General features: G+C 42.3%; 1 long non-coding RNA gene across 1 annotated transcript; it reads right to left on the bottom strand.

Moving 5' to 3' along the window:
- Positions 1 to 1,824: 1,824 nt before the first annotated feature.
- Positions 1,825 to 22,974, bottom strand: LOC143270309 (uncharacterized). Its single transcript, XR_013047439.1, has 3 exons — positions 22,489 to 22,974; positions 13,524 to 13,673; positions 1,825 to 5,814 (listed from the first exon to the last, which is right to left on the bottom strand). It is a non-coding gene; the product is annotated as an uncharacterized LOC143270309 (long non-coding RNA).
- Positions 22,975 to 24,382: the final 1,408 nt, after the last annotated feature.

Raw genomic sequence — 24,382 nt, forward strand, 5'->3', positions numbered from 1 at the left:
GAGATGGTGAAAGGGCATCAGTCCTGCTGTGGTGATGATCTCAAGAGGAATTACTGACCCTGCAGGCAGCTAGAGTCCAGGACAAGGCTACCAAAGAAAGGGAGTCTTCCAAACACTCATCTGGTCTCATATCAGGCCTCTGTCCCCAAATTCTACAATGTGTAGGGACAGAGGTACACATGGCCCCAAAATTATGGGCCCTTATTCTAGATATTACTATGGTCCTGATCCTTGGAGTGGGCTACAGCCTTCATGTTCACCAGAGTTCCTTCCATACCACAAAATGATGCCTTTATGTATCTCCCATGTTTCCCAATACCCTTACCCTTCTCACCTCAGGGGCCTATCCTGATACTCAACTCCTGGTGGGCCCAGTCATTTCACCCATGCGGCATGACATTGAGCCGTGGACATGCACCATGGCTCAGGGCCAGCACTCTGCCTCTGAGAGCACGTAGTCGACCTGAGAGTTCATTCTAGAGTTGATGGAAAGTGGAATGTTATGAAACATGTGTCAAAATGAAAGCAATAGGAGTCAAGCAGATGAATGGCAAATAGTGAGGGCTTTTGGATCACGTCCTCTCTGTGTGCCTTCATCAGTCTTCAGACATGAGGCTGCACCTTTCCTCCATGGAGGGGCATGTGGTGCTTCTGACTGCTTCAGGAAATTGTCAGGAAGTCCTTCCTAGGTTTTATGAGCAGTTTCAGGGGAAGATCTGAGTCCTTCCTCACATTCATTCATCCACTCAAATACCTACCTATGTCAAGCCCCATGTTTTGAGATAGCATATTCTGAATGCCAACAAGTATGAAATAAAGCAAAAGTCTGGGTATAATTAATGACTGCGCTCATATTTGATCCTGAAGTGTAACTTCTATATAAATTTAAAGATGCATCTCAGTATATCACGTTCTGTGCATGTCATTTTGCATCAACTTTTCAGTGATTCTTGTTTTAAAAGTATCTAGTGCTGGGTGGTGGTGGCACACGCCTTTAATCCCAGCACTTGGGAGGCAGAGGCAGGCGGATCTCTATGAGTTCGAGGCCAGCCTGGACTACCAAGTGAATCCCAGGAAAGGCGCAAAGCTACAGAGAAACCCTGTCTCAAAAACCCACACACACAAAAAAAGTATCTAGAGTATCTAGCTAGATTCACTAAGTCTCTGAGACATTAGTATTCTAAAACATGTAGTAACCACAAAGGCTATTTAACTTCTGAAGTGCCTTGCAAATTTTGATCCTTGTAGGAATGTTATACTGGGAGAAGTATGTGATGATTGCTGTAACTGGTTCAATGCTGAAACTGGAACTGACCACAGTGGTCTCAGAGCACTAATGACTAATAGCCTTAGACCTGAGAAGTGCATGGGGCACATAGGACAGACTCTCAAAGGCACAATGCCAAGAAGGAACATGGCATTTCAATGACTCACCCTGGAACCTTCCTTGGAGCTTTTTCACTGGTTATTTCCAGTGAACTCACTGACCTGCATGGCAGAGTAACTTTACTTTTGCCTTTTCCCATAAATTACTCTGGACAAGCAGTTTCTTCAAGCTAGACACACAGCAACCCTCCTCCCATCAAGAATTCTTACCCCTAGGGTGAGCTTTTATTAAGAGTATCAATCAAATCAGAGCCGGGCGGTGGTGGCGCACGCCTTTGATCCCAGCGCTTGGGAGGCAGAGGCAGGCGGATCTTTGTGAGTTCAAGGCCAGCCTGGTCTACAAAGCGAGTTCCAGGAAAGGCGCAAAACTACACAGAGAAACCCTGTCTCGAAAAAGAAAAAAAAAAGAGTATCAATCATTTGAAACAAAATTCTGCACAAATTTTCCCAATGTACTTTAATATTAAAATATTCTCTAAGTTTCAGAACCACAAGAAAATCCTCTAAGGCAGAAAGCCACAAGTTGATCATGAAAAGTACCAGGGAAGGGCCAATGAGATGCCTAGTTGGGTGGGAGGAAAGAGGTTACTCCTCCTAATTTGTTTATTGACCTCCATATGAACAGAATGTCAAAATGGCATGGTGTGTATTGTATGTTCATTCTTTCTCTATCGTATGTATGTATGTATGTATGTATGTATGTATATATGTATGTATTTCCTCCTCTCAAAATAAGTAAATGGATATGTTATTATTTTAAATTCCGATCAGTAGATTTCCATACACTATTCATATGAAATAATTAATTTTTAAAATAATGAAAAAAATCGATGCAGCTCACAACTATTTGTAACTCCAGATCCAGGGGATTTGATACCTTCACACAGGCATACATGAAGCCAAAACACCAATACATTTAAATTAGTGAATTAACAATTAAATTTTTGTAGGTGATAGTGGGATCAGGAGCCCCACAAGCATGCCACAGAACTAAATAACCTAGGCTCATAGTGACTCAGAGCCTGAACCACCAACCAGGGAACATGCATGGGACTGACATATATTTTTCAGTTGTATAACTTGGTTTTCTTGTGAGACTCCTAACAGTGGGAGCAGGGCTTGTCTCTAATGCTTGCTTTTGGGACCCATTCCTCCTACTGAATTGCTACATCCAGCCTTAATAGAAGAAGTCATGCCTAGTCCCACCACAACTTGATATGACATGGCAGATATCCATAGGAGGCCTGCACATTTCTGAAGAGAAGAAAGAGAAGGAGGAATGGATGTGGATCAGGAAGAGTGGAGGTGGGCGGAGAGTTGACAGGAGAGGATGGAGGTGAAATTTTGGTTAGGATGTAAAAACAAAAATAAACAAATAAATAAAATCATTCATTCTAAAAGAAGGGAGAATATTGATGTTTATCATATTTAAATTTGAAATACTAAAAAATGTCCCTCAAGGGACATTGCTACTTATTGTAACTTTTTATTGTGTTTGTAGTTGTACAGGGATAGTTAAATCATGCTAGGCATAATTTTGAGCTGGTCTAATACATAATGTGTTTGGTTTGTACTTGGAATAATTATATCGTGTTTAGGCATTATTATGACCCTGTTATTTTTTTACATTTAGAAATTAATCATGATATAAAAGATATAATTGTGTGTCAAGTTGACATGGTGTGAAGTTGTGATAGCTATTTTTAGTTGTCAATTTTATTACATCTGGAATTAACTAAGACCCAAAAATGGAGGGGCACACCTCTGAGGTATTTTTGCTTAATTTGAAGAGAGAAGATTCACACAGAATCCAGCTCTTTGTGGTTGGAAGACATTATCTGCATGTTAATGAGGAAAGAAACACCTTTAACTCAGATGTTTTGAGCCCCAAAACCTCACCTGTAATCTCAGCCAGGCCTTGTGCTGTTAGCCCATATACAGAAATGGAGGAAGGGAGCTTTTGCTCTTTAGCTGCTAGCTCTCACCTTGCTAGCAAGTCCATTCCTTCACTGGCATTGGAGCCAACTTCTTTGGGATTCCAGACTATACTACTGATGGGCTGAGGCATGAAGCATTGTGGACTGAGCAACTACTGGATTCTTGAACTTTGCCATTATAGCCAGCCAGTGTTCAATGAGCTGGACCACAGCCTCTAAGTCATTCTAAAAATAGGCTTTTGTATATATAGAAATGCATTCTATAAGTTGTTACCCCATAGAACCCTGACCAATACACCAGACAGGATAAAACTTTTAGAGTAGTTTGGTCCTCACAACAGCATTTTACCAGTTATGAATTCTGGGCAAGAATCACTGGGCAAGAAAGTAAAATAACACAAGTCTGAAACTTCTCATATAGAACACACAGTAATCTAATTAAATGAGTAAAATTATATGAGATGGAGATATTCTAGCTTAAATGAGGAATGAAAAACCAGATTTCTTAGCTTATGTGGGCCAAGACCTGGCAAAACACACACACACACACACACACACACACACACACACTAAGATCAGAAGACAGTAGGTACTTTTTGCTCTTGATAGTGATAGTTCTAGCCTGGAGGCACACAGAATTACTTCCTTTACATATTAAATCTCTGCCTCACTCTCAGTCTCAGAAGTCAGATCTATCCCAGAATAGCTTCACAAGAGTAAATCAGTCATCTTGAAGAACTTTCTCAATATAATCGAGATCTGCTGTAGTAAAAGAGCAGCTTCAACCACTTCTCTCCTTTTTTAGATTTGCCCAGAATCACTCTGCACCAGAGACATGTGGCCCTGATGCAAACTCTATCCACTCCCTCTAGTCATGAGGTTCCTCCCAACATTACTTATCTGGACCATCAAGAGGGATTCCTCATCCTACCTCCACCCCCAGGAGGGTCTTCTCAATTCTGCATTTCATCAGACAGGTTTAATAGGTGTTGTCAACCTAGAAGAGATCTAGCAAATCTGTTCCAGTTTGACAGTCAGTGAGACTTGGGCAGGATCCTGAACCTATGAGAGCCCTGAATGGATGTGTGGCAGCCTAAGACAATTAGCATGCCTGTACCTATAAGTTTCAAGAAACTTGAGTCTTTGGTTGGGAGTGATCCAATCCACCTAATACAGCACACATGGCTGGGAGGACAATGGTCAATGCAGGGACTGGGGAGATGGCTCATCCATGAAGAGCATTTATTGCTGTCTCAGAAGACCCACAGGACAGCTAACAAACCTCTTCAACTTAAATTCCAGGTGGACTCTGCCCTCACCTGGCCTCTGTGGGAATTGCATATATGTGGTGGTAAAACACGCCTAAGTATAAAGAAAACACCACAAAATATCCCAACATGTCTTGCAGGAAATTATCTCTACTGATCTGTTATCACTCATGATATATTTCAAGAAAACCAGAGGCATATTGCTTTTCATTTCTTGATTTCTTTTATACAATTTTAATGAACATTCTTATTTCCTGAGAGGCCTGGAGCAATATATTTTTGTTTCCCTTAATTTGGTCTACATGATGATTTTGTGAACATGTGTGTACAGTGTACTACATTTTACTGGTAGCTAAATATATGACCTCAAAGATACAATATGTCTAGTTCTTTTCTTATGTAGTTGATATCCATGGAGTAGGCTATGCCATCCACATCCAAGTTGCCATCCCCCTGTGTAGCCCTGAGAGCCATGAATGGAAAATCCTTGTGCAGCCCGAGCTTCTTGGAACTTACTGAGATACATCCAAGCCTGTGAGTTCTGGGTTTACAGGAGTGTGAAACCTCCGACTAAAGAAGAGTCTCAATGGGGCCTTCAAAACAGTATCATTATATACTTAGCAAATTATTAAAACAATGACAAGAATAAAAGTAATAATAAAAGTTAACAAAACCTTAAATGAAAATGAAGAAAACCAAAAAACAAAGCATAAATATCCCAAGATATAAAACAAAAATATTAAGGAAATTACAGTTTTCTTTGTAATTTCATTATGGAAGAGCAAATGGGGTGAGGAACTGGCTTATTCTCTGCAATGAATTATCTTCAGCAACACTTGCCCATGACATGGTGTCAGCACTGCAGTAGAGAGGCTCTTGTGCTTTTGGTGTGGTCTGTCTGGATGGCAGTGTGACATAAACACAGTCTTCCTTGTCAGATTTCCCATCACATATGGAGTCAGGGTTCTTAGTGATTTGTATTGTGTTCTCTGTATTTTAAACTTATTTCTGACACAAAATTTTCTCCAGGGATAGTGAGCCAACAGATATGGATCAGATTGAGGCTGGATCTCCTGATGATAGGTTGATATTTGCCTCACTACTGAGTTCAAAGCTGAAAAGAGGTGGCATTTTCTGAGGAGGCCTTGAACCTGGAGTGTACAATGTCATGCCTTCAAGGTTTCTCTGGCTTCTTCCAGCCTTCTCAGTCTTCTCAACAGGCACTGTCAAGGAAAATCAGTATAGAAAATATGATTTAGAAACATTTTTGCTGTGCCACTGGCATGAAAAATCAGGGCCTATTCATTCCTAGTAAACAAAAGTTAAGGAAGTACCCCACCCCATGATCCCTGGCTGCTGGGGATGGGGCTCAATGGTGACTTCCGTGCCTGGGACATAGTGTTTCTGCTTCAGCAGCTCCATCTGCAGGAGGCTGTCATCCTGGGCTGTGGTCTGCTCCAGTTTCTGCTGGAGGTTTTCAAACCTAGGGGAGGAAGACAGCTGGGACACAAGCCTGGTGGGGACCTGCCATGTCAGCTTTTGAGCCCCCACCAAATCTACTCAGCTAGACATTCGAGCATTACCTTTCAGCTGAGTTCATTCCCTGCTTCCCCAAGGGAAAAGGGTCAGAGAGGTCCTGGACAGGATTTTTTCTCAACTTTTAAAAACTGATAGAAGTTGAACTGGAAAATACACACTGTGCTGGATTAGAAAAACAGTGTATTTCTCCAACAGTCCAAAGACATCATTTTGGAGAAATATCAGTATGACAAGTTCTGAGACACAGATCAGGAAAGATGTAGCTAGCCTTGATTAGATACCAGGTGAATGTGAACTTCCTGAAAAACTCTATGCCCCCCTCTAGTGGAGCCTACACAGCAATGCAAAGGAGGCTCTGATGATTCCTATAGTCAAGACCCCTGCATGGGATTAACTTGTCAACTCCTACTCTGTTTATAACCAGAGTAAATCTTCTCATGAGAAACTGATAAACAGTGCAGAGAGCCAGCAATCAGCACTGGGCTGCTGTATGCAAATATGCCAAAGTGTAGACACTTATCTCTAAACGTGATGTTCCTGATGGAAAATAAAGTTGCAGGAAGACACATTTTCCTTCACGATTGATGATCCCCCTCTAGGTTTCTGGCTACCATGTGAATATTTGTGAGGAGATCTAATGTTAGAGATGAGATACTCAGAGGATACTAGAGGTCTCAGAAGGGAAGAGGAGGACACAATCCCCATAAGACCAAGGAGAAAGCATATTGCTTCCAGGACAGAAGTTCCTGTTGAGAGAGCCAGTAATGATACTCTGAGGTGTTCTTTCCTTGGCTGTGGCTGGGAGCTTTGCCAGTTGAACAGAAACTCAAAGAGGAGAGAGATCCAGGTACAGCGGACCCACTTGGACCCACCTGCTTCTGGAAGCCTGGACTCCTACCTCATCTGGGACACAGTGAAGTGATGCTGCAGCTTTACTGCCAAGTCCCTTTGCTGGGTGAGCAGATCTTTCTGCTTCAGCAGGGACTGAAGATCTTCCTCAAGTCTTTGATGTTTCTGTTCATTAGAACATTGTGTTTTTAGGAGAGGATTGTGTGCACCCCTTTAAATACACACAAGTACAAGCACACATACACACACACCACACACACACACATATGCACGCATGCATGCATGGAAGCATACACTCTTGAACATACACATGTGCATGGATGCACACATACAAGCACACTACATTGCATCCATGTTTAGTTTTCCAGATAACACTATTGTAAGAAGAGATTACCTGGGATAGTATGGAGAAGAAAGTTAGTTTCATTAACCCACACTCTCTTTACTCATATTCCAGCCCAGACGCATTTCCATTCTAGAATCAATGGTCCACCTAGAGTCTGTATTTCAATTTTCTGTATAATTGTACATAGGTTCTCACAGGGCTGCACCATTTTACACTACTACCAATATCTGAGAGTTCTCATTTCTGCCAACCCTCCATCAGGACGAATTTTAACTCAGTATGAAGAAATTTGGAATAAAAGTAGTTTCTGAGTGCTGCAGACACAACATGGAGTGGGTGCTTTAGAGTATGGTGAGCCTAAGGGGTGCCCTGAGACAGCCTCTTCTCACACCTCAGCATAGCTGTGGGACTTCTGCTGGGCTGGGATGCAGCCACAAGCACCTCTGCAGTTCAGAATTTCTCAGAGAATAAAATCCAGGCCAAGCTCCAATGACAAGGTTAGCTGAACCAAGGTTAGGCAAAGGTGAAAGGAAAATGGCAGCAGGCGATGAGGAGAAGAACAAAACAGGATGCAGTAAGTCATCAGTGGTCAGCCTCCATTCACCCAGAGCAGAGAAGGACACAAACCCTCAGGCAGCTTTTCCTGCCTCTCAGTAGCCTCGTTCTCACCTTCATGGACCTCATTACTTTGTTTTTCTCCAAAGGATTTCTTTGCAGATAAATAAATTCTGCCTCTACAAATACCTGAAAAACTTTTGCCTTGCATCAAGTTTCTGTCTTTTGTTGTTGTTAGCTTTATGGACATGCAGAATGATGGGTAGCTCCATCTATTGTTTGACTGATGTAAAGTGGTACTAACCAGGTTAGGCACAGTACCTAACTGTCTGTCTCCATCATTCCTAAAGATGTTCCACTGTTCCGTGAGTGAGTGAACATACACATAGAGGCTCAAACACATATTCCCATACACACAAAGATGCACATAAAGATAACACACACACACACATACACACACACACACACACACACACACACACACACACACACACACACATACACACACACACCTTTCTTGAACCCAGAAGAGCAAGGCAGATCAAGGCTCAAACACATATTCCCATACACACAAAGATGCACATAAAGATAACACACACAGACACACACATACACACACACACACACATACACACACACACACCTTTCTTGAACCCAGAAGAGCAAGGCAGAAGACTAGAATGCTGCAGCACCTTTTCTACTCTAGGGGGAGGTACTGGATCCTCCCCGCTATCTAAAAGACTCAGACCCATCCAGGTTCTTCTGCCCTGACCTGAACTTATTTCCCCTCCTAGGGAAGTTTTTATCGCCAGACTCACTGAGTGTACAGAAAAGTAACAACCTCTGCACAACTGACTTTGACCACACAAGACCAAGTGCCAATGGAAGACGGCTGGACATGAAGCCTCCCGACAGATCCAAGTTGACCCATCATAGACTCCTCACTAAACCTACCCAGGCACCTCCACAGAAGACAGTGATAGACCAGAGAATGGAAGTCACCCATTGTCATTACTTTACCCAATAACTTTTGACCAGATTACAGTGCATATTATATGAAAACAGCCCCAAGGAAGTCACTAGGAGGCTACTTAGGTCACCTACAGCACTTTCCTGAAATGCACACTCTACAACTATGAAGAGGAATCTGTCCTAAGACACAGTCATATACATGATAGAGTGAGCATCAAAATGTCAGGTTCCATATTGTGTAGGCAGTAAGACAAACTAGAAATATACTGGGATGTTACCTCTATGCTATGAAAGAAAAGTCTATGTTGATTTTTCAAATAGCTCCATTGTTTGATTTTTGCTATTTATTACAAAATGCATTAATTTCAAAGTTATAAAAATTAAGAGAAACCAACAAGTCAGTTCTTTTTCTGACCAAATGAATCATTTAGCAATGAGATGAGACAGAAAAAGACAGGAAGCTCTACTGTGAGGAGACAGGAGATCCAAAGATCTGTGGCTGTCCAGCTTAGCCAGAAGAGGAAATTTCAGGTTCAGTGAGAGACCCGCGTTAAAGGGAATAAGGGAGAACACAACAGAGGTCGCTTGATGTGGCATTCCAACAAACAAACAAATGTGTGCACCCTCAAGCATGCATACACCACACACACACACACACACACACACACACACACACACACACACACACCTCAAATCATAAGTGAACAGAACGCAATGAGGAGGACATCAACTGGATGAGGATGGCATTACCAGTTGAATTGAGACTCCTCACACTAGCTGTTTCAAGTGAGACCCACAGTTCTGCTTTCCATCATTTTGAGACTAAACATGCCTGGGGAAGCATGTTGTGCTTCTGCAGGCTATGTTGGTGCAGTTGGAGAAATAATTCTCTTAAAATCTCAAATCTGCCACCCTGACCCCTGCCTGTCATAAGCCCTTGCCACATCCCTGGTCATCCAGTGAGCTTCTGAGTGTAAGATCCAGGATGGGAGAACTGGCCTATGCCAGTCACAGGAAACAGTATTGACAAGCGGTTACTTAGTTTCTGTCAGTGTGAACCAAGAGGTTAACCAGGTAAAGAGAACACCATGGCAGTCTGGGAACAAGGGGGTAAAATGCCATATGACACCCAAAAAGATGTCCACAAGACCCAGCCATTTGGCGTTTGTAGGGGATGTTCCTCCTTCCATACTGTTTCTGCCTCTGATCTCATATGACTTCTGCAAAGCAAGTGAGACCCAGACCCTTGACCTCACTCACTCAGATCTCTGTGCAACTCCCTATGTGACCCCCATCATAGCACTGCTCCTTCCATACTAACATATCGGTGAGTGAAATGTGATTTACCCATCTCTCTCAATGGACTGCAGCTGCTAGCAGAGCAGTGGGGTTTCCTCGGCAGTCATGCAATGCCTTCCAAGAGGCTAACTCCCCAGAAAGACTTGTGAATGATCACAGAAATGAACTATTGGGTGGGATGGGTCAGGCGGATAAGTGACTAGTAGATGATTACATGGGCGTGTGTATATGTGTGTGTATATGTGTGTGTGTATATGTGTGTGTGTGTATATCTGGGTGTATATATGTGTCTATATGTGTGTGTGTATATGTGTGTGTGTATATGTGTGTGTATGTGTGTGTATATGTGTGTGTATATGTGTGTGTGTATATGTGTATGTGTATATGTATGTGTATATGTGTGTGTATATGTGTGTGTATATGTGTGTGTATGGGTAGACAAGTGGGGGCTTGGCCCTGCTGTTTCAACCTCCCTGCTGCTGCTTTGTCCAGAGGTCATAGATATTCTCATGGGCCTCCTCACAGAGCCTCCTGGCCTCCTCACAGGACTCTTGTAGTAAAATCTGCTCCCCCTGCAGCTTTCTGTTGTCCTCTTTCAACGTGCTCACTTTTTCCATCAGCTTAGTCCATTCACTCAGGAGCTGACTGCAGAGGGTGCTGAAATATCACCAAAAATGATGAGCTCCACCTCCATCTGCACTCCTGCCTCCCAATACCATCATTCCTGCGAGGTGTCATGTCCCCAACCCCAGATCCCTGGAATGAACCCACATTAGCCATGCCAGCAGACTAAAGCCAGAGAATAGCCAAATTCCAGAAATATTCAAACTACTTCTGAATACCCTGACAGCAAAAGGTATCCATGTAACTCTGAAAACTAGATCCCCTACCTCTCCACCACACACCCTGGTGCTTACCTGTTCACAGTATTGAGAAAACATGAGCAGGTAGAGGAAAACCATGCTCTGAGGGGGGACAGAAGACCCAATGGGAATACATTCCATGTTCCCCATAGAAACCAGCTCTGTAAGCTCCTGCCAGAGCCACAGAAAACATTCATGGTGAAAACCATGTTTTCTGTCTAGAAGTTCCAGAAACTGACAGGAAAATGTTGGGAGGGGCTCTCAGACTTTTCACTCTTAGGAGAACTCAGTCTAGGAGGCACAAGTCCAAGAGCTATCAGACAGGCTGCTTGCTAAGAGGTAAACAGGCTAGAACCACAGCCCAACTTTGTTCAAAGCTGAAGAAGGGAAGAAGCTGCTGTGGGATGTCTTTCTGTATGCTGTGAATATGTATTGCTCCCATTGGTTAATAAATAAGCTGCTTTGGCCTATGGCAAGGCAGGATGGAGCCAGGCAGAAAAATCCAGGAGAGTCAGAGAAGAAAGTCAGAGGTGGAGGAGATGCCAGCTGCCACCCAAGGAGAAACATGCCAGCAGCATGGCCATGCAGCAACCATGTGGCAAACACAGATTAATAGAAATGGGTTAATTTAAGAAGATAAAAGTAGCTAGCAAGAAACTTAAGCCATTGGCCATACAGTTTGTAAGTACTATAAGCCTCTGTGTGTGTCTTTGGGACCACTTGGCTGCAGGAGGTGGGTGGGACAGATTCCTCCTGACAGCTGGGTCAGGTAGGACTGGAGAAACTTCAGACTACCAGAAGCAGTCCTTACCAATTTTTGGGGTCCCATCTAAATTAGGCACTCACCAGTAGGAATTGTTCTGCTCACTCAGCTCCTTGCACTTGTACGAGGCCTCACAGATCTCCTTGGGGAGTTTCTTTACATCTGACATCTCCTTCTTATGCTGTGTTTTCAGCATCTCAAGCTCAGATTTCAGCCTGTGGTAGGGCATGGCCCCAGGAGCAAAGAACCCCATGAACACAGGCCTCAGGGACCACATGAATTAAGGTTCTGTTTGTACTACCCTAGCCCACTGGATGTCACACCTGAATCCTATGTCTGGACCTCCTGATGTGTATTAGACTTTGCCTTACTGTCCCAGGGCCAGGAAAGGCTGGGTGACAATAGGGAAGGAGACAGGGCTACATGAGCTCCCTCAGTAGGCCTTTGGGGCAGACTAGCTGGCTAAGAAGTCCTGAGGAGTCTGTGCCACAGATCCAGGTCTATCTGAAATCTGTGATGACATTCCCACTGTCTTGAGAACAGAGATTCTTTCTCCTTACAAGGATACCCAGAACTTATAATCTGTAGTGCCATGGGGGAGGCTCTACATGAGGATGGCTTTATAAACACCCAAGGGGATTCCAATGAGGGACCAGGATGAGCACAAAGGCTGAGAGCAGTGATGTTCAATGTAGAGCTCCCTGGCCTCAGCACTTACATCACCAGAAATCTTTGAGACATGTGATTATTTAGGCCTACTATCAATCTCTGACTCTAAGGATCAGGAAGGACACACACACTAGGAAGGACACGCACACGTGCGCGCGCACACACACACACACACACACACACACACACACACACACAGAGTAAGTGAGCCTCTCAGAGACAGTACAGAACACACTCAGACACACAATCCTCAACACAAGGAGATTTATTAACCCAGCAGTGCAAGCATAACTTGGGAGCCTGTCTCTTGAGCAGGCGAAGGCACACACCAAGCAGCAGGCTTTTTTAACAGTGAGTTTGTAAGTAGAAAAGGTTAAGTCTGTGCTGGGTAAATTGTTGAGCTCTGATGGGACAGGTTAGCCAGTGTAACCAAGTTATGAATTTTGATTGTTGGACTTTGATGTTTAGTTTCAAGAATGAGTCAGTGTCCACAAAAGGAAATGGACTGTGGGGACTAAATTTAGGAATGTTATCTTACGGTTTTTCAAGGGAGAGAGAAGTGAAAAGGGCAAAACCTGCCACTGCCATGATTGTGATGTTTGGGCCCCTTAGAGAGCACTTCACACACATAAACCCACACACAGTTAGGATACCAAAGAAATGCAGGTAGGGGGCATTGCCTCCTAGTATAAGGAACAAGACCAGAGAGGAGCAGGGATGAACTCCAGGCCTTCCAGACACACAGATGGACTGAGTAGGACCACAAGGCCTTTCAGGCTGTTCCCAGAGCAAAAAGCAAAAATAAATATCTAGTCAAATATAAACACTCAACTCAGAGCACCAAGCATTTCCTAAAAGCCAATGCCTGTCAAGGCCTCTTGAAATGCATGTTGTGATCTTACACCCTACTGCCCCTCTGTAGATTGTAAGTCAGGCCACAGGCTCTGGTTTTCATTTGGAGGAATCAGAACAGCCTATGTCCTATCTCACTCCTACAGGCTTCAGTTCTGCCTCTCAGATGCACTCAGGACACAGTAGGGTCAATACGGTCACCAGAGAACACGGCATGATGAATACCTATTGTTCAACTCGTTGTTGTTATAAAGGGCAGTTCATTCCTCTCATTGGTCATCATCTGTAGCTGAAGGGTCAGTTTATCTACCTGGATCAGCTGTTGCTCCTGCTCAGTGAGGACGAAGGTTGTGGATGATGCCTTCCTAGTAGTCCCTGTAGGTACATAAACACAGTGAATTTGTACAGATGAATGCCATAGGACCAAGAGAGATCATGTGGAGTCCTGAGAGGAGAAATGAGGAAGAGGAAATGCATGGCACCCAGTGAAGCCCTCAAAAATCAGAGCAGCTATCCTTAAACTGGGGATCATAAGCCATGTGTCTGTCTCCAATCTCTGAGGATAGATATATGCCTCAGGCCTGATTGCAGCCCCACTGTCCCTGAAGGGCATAAGCAAGGCCAGTCATGTTGGTTTTGAATGGTCAGCCAATACCTGATGTGATGCAAGAAAGTCCAGGACTGCCTGGTGCTTTGTACCTCCCTGCCCGATAACCTGTGTGCAGAACTAAAAGCAACTGAATGTCTCAGACCTGGGAACATGGATGGAAAGTTTTACTCTCTGGTATTTATATCAAATATCCATGAAACCTACAGAAATCCACTGAGAATAAAGTGAAGCAACACGCTACCCTGATGCCTCATTAGTGGTTCTGGGCCTCCTTTGGCATTCTTTGACAGTCAGAATGAACTGAAAAAGGTCCCAGCACAGCACTGCATCCTTGACCATTCCTGGCCCTCAGCCAACTTACCATCAGAAATCCTCCACGTTGGATCTGCTCTTTAGGAACCAAGATAAGCAGCATTGGCCCATGGCTTCAGATGATTACAGCTACTAAACCCCATTACTAGAAGATCCAGTTCTGGCCTCAACTCCTCCCAAAAAACCAAAGACCTCTTTTCCAGTCAGTATGCTCAGTCTTGCCAACATGTTAATTGGTGAACCCTATACGCACTTAATGAATGCCTCAAGGGCAGTTGGCATTGCCACAACACTGGTGATTTCACAAAAGATGCCACGGGCTCTCCAGGATACAACAGAATTTCCAGAGAAGGGACTGTTAGGGTCACTGCCAACAGCCTTCTCCTATCTGATAACAAACTCTTCCCCAATTCACAAAAAGCCAAGCTGCCCTTTCCAGCAGGCAGTCACAGCCCAACACACAGAAGAGGAGATCCACCTTTAACCACCAAGCCACAGACTAAGCTGCAGGTCGGACCGGAAGTACCCTCCCCATTCTGACTGGCAGTCCATCTGGAGGTCCTGACTGGCTACTGAGGCGTGGGTGATCTAAACAGCTTCCTTAGGGGCAGTGCTGTGAAGTGAGGGAGCCCAGTGATTGGTAGCCCTGGCTTTCACCCCAGGTACAGATCTGCCCCCCCCCCCATCTGCAGAGATTGACATTCATGCAGAACTTGGGGCTGGACTGCAAAGTCTTCCCTGAACTATTTCTGCACTCAGGAGGACTCTTTTCTGGGGAATTAGGTTTTGCTATGAACTGAGAAAGGACAAAGGAAACCTGGCACTTTCTGGACTAGCAATACCTCAGGCAAGCTGTGGAAAACGTGCTATGGTTTTCATTTTTGTAAAAAAAAAAATTATGATTAAAAAAAAACACCTATATACTGATATGCACTCTCTTAAACTGTTATTCTGTAGAAAGGCCCATCAATATAAATACAGGATTTAGAGAAGTAAACCCTACAGGATCAGAGTGAGCTTTTTACTTATACCTATATTTACTAGAGAGCCTCAATACTCTAAAGACTAAATTATATATAAATTATATATTTATTTAATTAAGAATAAATATATAAATTTATATTTTAATTATTTAAATAATAAATATATATATTTTATTACCCATTTGAAAAAGGATTCTACTGTGGTGATATTGTGTCTGCCAATATATTGTGCACTCTAATAAACTTATCTGGGGTCAGAAAACAGAACAGCCACTAGATAGACATAGAGGCCAGAAAATGATACCACACATCCCTTTAATCCTAGCCTTCCAGAGGCAGAGGTCCATCCAGATCTCTGTGAGTTCAAAGCCTCACTGGAAAGACCCAGGCATGGTGACACATGCCTTTAATCCCAGGAAATGATGGCAGGAAGCAGAAAGGTATATAAGGCATGAAGATTGGGAACAAGAGTCTTTTTTTAAGTCTTTTAGCTTTTAGCAGCAGTTCAGCTGAGATCCACTCCCATGAGGACTCAGAAGCTTTCAGTCTGAGGAAATAAGATCACTGAGGATTTGGCAAGGTGAGGTTGGATGTGGCTTGTTCTGTTTCTCTGATCTTTCTGTGTTCACCCCAATAGCTTAGCTCCGGCTTTGTTTTTAGTAATAAGACCTTTTAAGATTCATGTAACAGTCTACAGATTAGTTTTCTCTTACTTCTGCATCATTAGTGAAAATAAGTAAAGCAAATTAAGAATATTTATTTTTACATCATGCTTCTATTGTTTCATTTTCTTTATCAGGGTCTCACTCTGCAGCCCTGACTGGACAGGAACTTGATCTGCTGACCAGACTGGCATAAGAATCATAAAGAAAAGTTTGCCTCTGCTGTAGAGTGCTAGATTAAAGGGCTGCTCCACTCTGCATGACTTCTAGTAATTCTGCACAGTTACTAATGAAATAAACAGCAGCTGTTAAGATTCAGCCTCAGATCCTGTCAGTCTGCTTCCCTCACCAACTCCACACCTTCACTTTTGGACCTGAACCTCAACAGAGCTGGACTCTGGCAATAAAGTCCCTGTCAAAGACTTTTTATAAAGGGGAGAGAGATAATTTTCTGCTGGACAAAGGTGGTGGTATTGTGTTCCCCAAAATATTGTGCACCCTAATAAACTTATCTGGGATAGAGACAGAACAGCCACAATATTAAACATAGAGGATAGGCAGTGGTAGCACACATCTTTAATCCTAGCATTCCAGAGGCATAAATCCATCTGTTCAAGGATACAGCCAAGCATAGTGACTCACACCTTTAATCCCAGAAAGTGAGACTTTAATCCCAGGGAGTGATGGTAGAAAGGAAAGATATATAAGGCATGAAGACCAGAAACTAGAAACATTTGGCTGGTTAAGCTTTCAGGCTTTTAAGCAGCACAGTTCAGCTGAGAGCCATTCAGATATGAGGACACAGAGGCTTCCAGTATGAGGAAACAAGATAGGCTGAGAAGTTGGCCAGGTGAGGTTAGCTGTGGCTTGTTCTGTCTCTCTGATCTTCCAGTGTTCACCCCAATACCTGCCTCAGGTCTGATTTTATTAATAAGACTCTTTAAGATTCATGCTACAGAGACATCTTGGCCACAAAGACCGAATCGTTTCTAGACCTTTAGACTTCCAGGCCAGCCATGGACCTTTGGGACTTCTCCTTTCACAGGATCTGACTGAAACTCAGATCTCTTCTCCTGATCCTTTAGTTAATGCTTAAGTGAATGCTTAATTTCATGGTATATGAACTAATGAAGCAAATTTCATAATTTTGAACTGTATCATTAGGTGTGCTTGAATGAGAAAAAGAATAAAAAGAAAAGGACATGAATGCTCCTAAGTATGGTGGAGGAGAAAGTTTATTGTAGTTGTGTGCGAGAGCATAGTCAGAGGCAGGGATATCTGGGGGAGTCCAGAGTGGATAAGAGCAGACTGAGCTGGGTCATGTGGAGAGAGTGGGAGGGGAAGGGAAGTGATGGGAACCAGGTGGAGCAGTCAGGAGGCCAAACATACAAAAGAGACAGGTGACCAAAATGTCTCCACTACATATGGAAGAGCCTCTGGGGGAAGGATAGCCCAGCCTCTGGGTAGGGGAGTTCAGGGAAGGGGGTTCAGTATGCCAGCCATACTCTATATCAGGTAGAGACTGAAGGATTCTGGGAGAAACTGGTGACCAAATCCAGATTTGCTATGATAAATAGTCACCTCATCTATTTGTCCAAAATTGAAATTTAACATCCCAGCTGTTTGTTGATAGAAAAATCAGGCAGCAGTTAGAGCAGTCTACAGCATTTGATTGCTTGGAAATCTGCTGGAAGAGACACATATTAGCAACAGAAGATAAAGCTGAGGAGGTTAGGGGGAAATTTGTTTCTTAGATGTCGATTTGAAACCTTTAGTTCTACAGTCCTTGTCACTCTGGGAGGGGAGTCCCAAGACCAGAGAAAGGGGAAAATTCCACCCTCAGGAATAGTCAGGTGGGGAAGCAGACTGTTGATTGACAAGAGTATATATCTGGAGTCCATTTGACATGTGAGGGGTGGATGGAAGTAGATGACCTGATGCTTACAAGACTTTTTTAAGTTTATAAAAAGAGGTACACGTTTTAGATATGTTAGCTTTGCTACTATTTGTAATCTGTACTCATATCTACATTCTAGGAAGAGCAGTAGACTCATGCTCTTTTGTCATGGTAAAAGCGTGGGGACCCAAAAATGATTCTGGGTTAAAAGTATGAACACTATTTAAGGTGATCTCAGAGAGGACAAAAACATTCTGTGGAGCAGAAGGGCAATAACTCACTTGATCTTGATTTTAAATATGAAAAAAAGCAGGGCCTCTTCTCTCTGTCCAGAAGACTGGATTTATGTAGATTATTCTGGTATTTCAGCTCAATAAGAAGAACTTTTAAGTCTGTACCTCAAAAACAACCAGATGGAATTTAAAATCTTGAGGGTGTGACTATGACAATAGAAGCAAAGCTTTCCTAGAGCTACACTAATAGCTTATCAGAACTGCATTGATTAATAAAACTTTGAGCTTGAAGTCTTAACATAAATGTAGCATGATGAGAGACAGAATTTTGAAGTATTATTCATTCTTTTTATATGCCTTAAATCAATATCTTATTACAATTTAAATTTTGACATTCTCACACCTTACAAAAACTTGCATTTACACAACTCAAAACCCCTTTTCTTGGACCATGAAACATTTCAAAGGTCTTCAAAACTTATGCTTTAAATGTTATACTTTTTTCTATCCAAACATTCACAATGAGACAGAGGTCACTGTAACACAATTATCCTTTAAAAAAATAGTAAAAGTTTATACTGAAGTATGTTTTGTGAGTTTCTCTCCTTTGGAGTCTGATAACAGGGCAAATGGTGATTAGACACATAAGTAACTCCAGGAAAGTGAGGCCTGTGGGCATATTTTTATATATGAAGAGAATTGGAAGGCAGCTGAAGTCTTGAGAAAGCAGCTGGGTGCTTGCTGCTGATAAAGCTACCTAGTCAATATCCTCAGAGATCTGAGAAGGATACATTATACTGGATATATAATCTAAATGGTTTATGTATCAAATAAAATGAGAGTGACCCATTACCTATACAGGCTACAATAGTGTAGGCAGTGTAGTCAGAAGATTTCTCCAGTCCTACCTAGCCTGGTGTCCCACAGCCACTTATAAAATAATTACTCAGAGGTTTACATTAATTACGAACTGTATGGCCATGACCTATGACTCAATTTTTTTGCTAGCTAGCTCTTATACCTGAACTCAGCCCATTTCTATTAATCCATATGTCGCCACTGTTCCATGGCTTTTCCTGTGTGCCATTACATGCTGCTCCCTGGACAGCAGGATGGCTCCTCTGCCTCTGCCTCTGTCTTTCTTCCTCCTGTCTCTTTACTGAATTTCCTGCCTTCCTCTAAGCTGCTTTGCTATAGGCCAAACAGTTTTATTTATCAACCAATCAAAGCAACACATATTCACAGCATACAGAAAGATATCCCACAGCACTGCAGTGGTCTCCACAGTTTCAGTGGGGACAGTAGTTTTAGGTCTTCAGCTGTCATACAAGACAGCATATGTGTAGCAAGAGCCCACAAGTGTATATATCTCAATTTATTAAGGGGTGCAATGGAAATACAGACTCACTAATACAAAGCAAGATAGACATGCTACTGATCTGCTGCTGAACCAGATGCCAATATCCTCAGGTCGGATGGGCCCCAACTGAAAGCCATTCTCCACCACCTGGCCCAAACTTGACAATCCAAGAATATGAATGACAACTCTCCCTCAGCTCTTAAGGGGCCACATATGCAGACAAAGCCACAGCCTAGAGCTTCTTCCCCAAAGCCATTTGCTAAATGGAATGAATTCCCACAGTACATAGGACTTTGGTTGCTAGACCCAAGTCTCAGATTTTGTTCTGTGGAGGAGCAACTTGGGGGAGTGACATTATTTTAACTAGGCAAAATATGGCAATGAATCCAACAATATTCAGTTTGAGCAGAGCCCTGACAGCAGGTAAGGAATAGGGCAGTTTTCCCAGTGGTTAGTTGCTGTGGGATGTTTTTTCCTGTATGCCATTAATATGTATTGCTCTTGTTGGTTGATAAATAAAGCTATTTTGTCCAAATGCCAGGCAGAATAAGGTTAGGCATTCCATTCAAGCTAAGTAATGGATGAAGAAGGGCAGGGTAGAACCTGCAAATATACAGTGATGGATAGAAATGGGTTAATTTAAATGTAAGAGCTAGCTAATAACATGTCTGAGCAATCAGCTAAATGTGTATCATTAATATAAGCCTCTGAGTGGTTATTTGGGAACAGGCATGTGGGAAAGATTCGTCCATTGACAGCTAGTGTTACCACAATCCAGACAGAGTTGCCCTGTGCTATCTATATTCTTTGGCTGCCTTAATGGTTCATTCTATGTTTGGGCAATTCTATCTGCAATAGGGAGCCTAAACATTTTTTTTTTAGTTTTTCAAGACAGGTTTTCTCTGTGAATTTTTCTGCCTGTCCTGGAACTCACTCTGTAGACCAGGCTGGCCTCAAGAACTTAAACATTTTAAATGCAATATTCTGCAGATCTCTGAAGCATTTGAGAACCACCTGTCTATTAGGTATGTCTGAATAGACAAATTTTGCTTGCTTCTAGTGACTTGTTTTAGGATTAACTTTGAAAATATATAAAAGTGGCTAAATAAGACTTGTTCTTGCCGGGGAGGGGGAGGGGCGGCGGCGGCGGCGGCGGCGGTGCACGCCTTTAATCCCAGCACTTGGGATGTAGATGCAGGCAGATCTTTGTGAGTTCAAAGCCAGCCTGGTCTACAAAGTGAGTTCCAGGAAAGGCACAAAACTACACAGAGAAGTCCTGTCTCAAAAAAGAAAAAAAAAGAAAAGAAAAACTTGTTCTTATAATTAATTACATTAGTACTAAGAATGACTGTATGTATATTTCTGATCATATTAAAGAATTTTATCATTTAAAAGGTGACTAACCATTAACTTGTATTTCTTAATTATCTCTAAAAGTTACAATAAGTTAGGAGCTTTCATAAGAAGAGGACTTCACATTCCAATTGTATTCAAGGTGACTGACCATTAACTGGCATTTCTTAATCATCCCTAACAGGTTACATTAAGTGAGTAACATTCATAAGAGTAGGAATATATGTTCCCTCCCAGTTAGGGTTTGCCTTAAAAATGTTTTTTTATTGGGGCTCTTTTAGTATCAAAATAAAACGTTTAGCCTCAGTATAGTCCATAGAGAGACTGGCAACTTTACTGATCCTTCTATAGTGTACCATGAATCAAAATGGGGGCAGTAGAGAAACCAAAATACAGGCCAGGTGGTGGTAGCACACGCCTTTAATCCCAGTACTCAGGAGGCAGAGCCAGGAAGATCTCTGTGAGTTCAAGGCCAGCCTGGGCTACCTAGTGAGCTCCAGGAAAGGCGCAAAGCTACACAGAGAAACCCTGTCTCAAAAAACCAAAAAAAAAAAAAAGAAGAAAGAAAGAAAGAAAGCAAAATACATATTCTGAGCATTAAAAGGTACTTTCATGTCTAGTTTCTTGAGTTCTTTACATATTTTGGAGATCAGCCCTCTATCAGATGTGGGGTTGGTGAAAAATTTTTTTTCCTGTTTTGTGGGCTGCTGTTTTGTCTCACTGACAGTGTCCTTTGCCTTACAGAAGCTTTTGAGTTTCAGGGAGCACCATTTATTAACTATCAATCTCTGTGTGACTGGTGTTGTAATCAGGTAGTAACCTCCTGTGCCAATGCATTCAAGGCTACTTCCCACATTTTCTTCTATCAGGTTGGTTGTAACTGGATTTATGTTGAGGTGTTTGATCCACATGGGCATGAATTTTCCCAGGAATACATAAAGATGACCTTAGCAATAGTAGAGAGGGTACCTGAATTGGAAATCTACTGTGATTAGATTGGTGACTACCCTAATTGTCATCAGAGAGCCTTTATGCAATAACTGATGAAATAGATGCAGAGATCCACAGGCAAGCACTAGGACAAGTTCCAGAAATCCTCCTGAAGAAAGGGAGGAGGGATTGTATGAGCCAGGGGGTCAAGTTCATGTTGGAGAAACCTACAAAGACTGCTGACCTGAGCTGGTAGGAGCTTATAAACTCTGGACCAACAATTAGCGAGCCTTTAGGGGACCAATTAGGCCCCTTCATGTGTATGATAGCTGTGTAGTTTGGTCTATTTGTAAGGCTCCTAGCAGTGAGATCAGGACCTGTCTCTGGTGCTTAGATGGCTTTGGGAACCTGTTCCTCATGTCAAATTACCTCAACCAGCCTTAATCCATGGGAGGAGCTCAGACTTGCCTCAACTTGATGTGCTATGTTTTGTTCAAGACCATGGGTGTCTTGTCCCTTTCTGAATGAAGACAGAGGAGAAGTGGATGGGGAAAGGGATAGATTGGAGGTGTGGGGAGGTAATGGGAGGAGGGCATGGAGGAAAAACTATAGTTAATATGTAAAATAAATTTTAAAAGTTTTATATATAGAAAGCAATATAATGGTTCCATATAAGCATACATTTGTGGAATTATCAAGTTTGATAATTAATACATATAGCTATTTATAAAAAAAATGAGAGAGGACTAATGTGAAAGAAAAAGAATGTTACAGAAGAACTGTGAATGTAGAAAGGATATAGCAAGAGGAAACATTTGGAATGAGTTAATTGAGTCTGAAGTCTACTTACAGAAAGTTGGAATGGATGAAACATTCGTTGTTTGGAGACAGGAATGGAAAGGAAACAAAAAGTGGGTAAAAGGCTCAATGTGCTGCTTCACCTCAGTTTTCTTGCTCTTAAAAAACAATAAATAAATAAATAAATAAATAAATAAATAAATAAATAAATAAATAAGCTCTTATTGAAGCATGACAGTAATACTGAGCCATTGGCACCTCCATCTCATGAAAACACTAGCAGGAGAAACCTGTATAGGAGGAAAGCCAGGAGCAGCTCTGACTGTTACTGGGAAAGGGCAGCACCTCTGACATTCCTTAGTGCTAATGTGTCCTCTGTTCATTATTACATCTTCTTTTTAAACTTGAGAAGCAACAGCAAATCTCCAAATTGTTTTAGATTAGAATGGATTTTTGTACAAAGATAAATTCCTAAGGTTACCACATTATACTCAAACTAAGAAAAGTTAACTAGAGATCTATGTCTAAAATTGTAAAATCCTGGGGGCTGGCAGGCAGACAGAATAAGAGGGAGAGAGAATGAGAGAGAAGCGAGGAGAGAATGAGGGAGAAAAAGAGGGAGACACCTAGGGCCAGCCAGGCAGGCAGCTGACAGCCAGCTAGACAAGGAGTAGGACATACTAAATAAATAAATAAATAAATAAATAAATAAATAAATAAATAAATAAATAAATAAATAAATAAATAAATAAATAATAAAATTGTAAAATCCTGATCTTGTAAAAGCTACTAGCTTGTTGTAAACTGTTAAAGATAATTAAGACATGTAAATTAATGACCAATCACCATATGAAGGTCAAATCCTTTAAAGTGCTCAAAGCTAAGTTTGTAGTCATACTGAGTACAAATACGATTCATTTTAAAAATAAGATCTGCCCTTCTATATATGTTCTCAACTTAAGCCTAAAACAATTAACTAAAAAAAAAGTTGGCTTAAAGTCAGGTATACTTACTTAATCGCTGGTTCCTTGATCAAATTATGCATCTATCCAAAAACTCACTAGGAAAATAAGAAATTATATCTAATAAATGGATCTTTCAGAAAAAGAAATTTTATACTCTTCTATTCAAACATTGTATTGAGATTTACATTTTTGTACAAAATAACAAAAAATAAGTGATAAGAAACAACATAAACAAACTTGGATGCATTTTTAAAAACAGGAGTAAATTGAAATCAAGAAAGTTTTTAAAACATTTCTTCTTGATAACATGATGGCTAAAAAAAACAACCATAATTGTATGTTCTTAAATCTCCTGGGAGGCCAATGGGGAGTTATACCAAAAATTCAATCAATAAAATTAGATTATTGTGATCCTTCCCCAGACTTCCCTTCTGGACCAGAGGTGAGTGTCCGGGCTCAGCCTAGACCCCATCCCTGGGCACCAGCCACTCCGGGGAAGACCTGCCCAACTTGGCCCCAGGTTCTGGCCACCGGGCAGGTTCCCTTCTACCCTACCAGGAAGGATCCCCTCCTCCAAGACCCCCGGCAGACCCTGAAATCTCCACGCCCTGCCCCCACGTCCCATCCACCTGAGACCCCAGCCACTTCCTGAGACTTAGACATCAGCCGCCAGCTCCCATCCTGTCTCCAACTTCCCTTCTGGACCAGAGCTCCCATCCTGCCTCCAACTTCCCTTCTGGACCAGAGCTCCCATTCTGCCCTGGACTTCCCTTTTGGACAAGAGCGCCCATCCTGCCCCGGACTTCCTGTCTGGACAAGAGCTCCCATCCTGCCCCGGACTTCCCATTTGGACAAGAGAGCTCCCATCTGGACAAGAGAGAGAGACTTCCTGAATCTGTCAGCGCTGTCTGAACCAAGTGTACTGATAAGACCAAGAACAAAGCACAAGGAGATGGGCAGGCATCAAGGCAGAAGTACATA

This window comes from Peromyscus maniculatus, chromosome 22 (genome assembly GCF_049852395.1).
Source record: "Peromyscus maniculatus bairdii isolate BWxNUB_F1_BW_parent chromosome 22, HU_Pman_BW_mat_3.1, whole genome shotgun sequence".
In the NCBI taxonomy this organism is placed as follows: Eukaryota; Metazoa; Chordata; class Mammalia; order Rodentia; family Cricetidae; genus Peromyscus; species Peromyscus maniculatus.